Raw genomic sequence first — 1,494 nt, 5'->3', positions numbered from 1 at the left:
ATTCACTGACAGCAATCAAACTGCATCATCATAAAGTGAGATATACATTTATTTATGGCTGAGCTGCTCAGTTTCCCAAACATGTGGTCAGAGGAAGAATGGGAAACTATCAGAGATGTTCCTTTCAGATGTCCCCAAATAGTGCCTTTCTGGGATACAATTTAGAAAGAAAAGCATCTTTTAATCCTTTGCTGTGTTGGGAAAGGCAGACAACAGCAGGGTTGATTTTTAACATTTCTGTCTTATTTGCACTTAACTGAAAGGTGAAAACCCATTCTGTCAAATGTGGAGGTGTTTGGCTAAACTTTGTATGTGAGTGGGCAACACAGACACTTCCTGCCTTGTTCATTCACAAAAATCTGCTGCTCTTTGGTGATGCTCAAAAGAGGCTTCCTGTTAAAGCTTATTCAGGCTACATTTGAAGCCAGACTAGTCTCCTGGCTGAATGAACTTTGCAAACACAAGGTTTTACACAGGCATGGGTATAAGGCAGGCAGGAAACATCTAGGGGAAGAGAGTGGATGAGGTCTCTTCCACAAAATAGATGAATTGGTCATGGATACTGGTGTGCTCACAGTACAAATAACCCACAATGTTTTGGAAAAGCATCAAAATAATAAGCTGCCCCCAGACCCTGAAAATGGCAGTGGCAGAGGGGGTGAGGGCCTTGAGTGTGAGAGCAAGGAGCCTCTGCTTGAGACTGCTGGCATCAATAAGCCACACTGGTTTCTAATGTAGGTGTGCTTTAATTCACTGGAGAACCAGGGAAGCTGCACTCCCCTTTGCACCTATCAGCCTCAGACCCATGTTAGCCTGGTCCACAGTCTGATGAAAACTAACACTGCTGTGTTATTTACTTAATGTTTTTCTCCACGTGCATTCTTTCACAGAAGGGAAAGGCCTGTGTGACACAGCTCTGATGTTTCTCCAAGAGCTTTCATGGATGTGCAGGAACAGACAAGGGGAACATCAATTACCTAGGTACAATCTGTAAATAATTAATTAGGGAATGGCCCCAGAGGTCTTAAATACTGCTTCACCTGAGCAAGGCAGGCTTGCACACCTCTTTCAAGTGTGGGGATTCTCGAAGTTTTTATGAAGGTGGTGAGGAACACCAGCTACTGCTTTTAGTAAAACCTCCTTACACATGAAAGTCATATGCTCATTGTCTAAACACGAAGTGTTCCCACTAGTCTGTCTCCTGGACACAGCAATCTCTGAGGCCAGGGCTCAGAAGTCATTCTGTCCCTTCACCCGGAGAAGAAATGCTGAATGATGGGCAGGAGTATATCACCAAAGTACTTCAAACCACTGGCCTGTCCGTCTGGTATCCAACAGCTTGCTGCTCCCCGGTGCAGCCCGGGGTCGGGATGCTGCTCCAGCGCGGGGAAAGCCCGTGCGAGCCGGGGCCGGCGGGGGCGGCACTCGGGCTGGCCGCGGGCCAGGCAGGGCCGTGCCAGGGCGCGGGGCCGGCGGGGGCGGCGCTGCCGGCGG

This window comes from Pyrgilauda ruficollis, unplaced genomic scaffold, assembly GCF_017590135.1.
Source record: "Pyrgilauda ruficollis isolate IOZ18807 unplaced genomic scaffold, ASM1759013v1 scaffold40, whole genome shotgun sequence".
Lineage (NCBI taxonomy): Eukaryota > Metazoa > Chordata > Aves > Passeriformes > Passeridae > Pyrgilauda > Pyrgilauda ruficollis.
The sequence above is the reverse complement of the archived record's forward strand: the minus strand, read 5'-3'. Positions refer to the sequence as shown.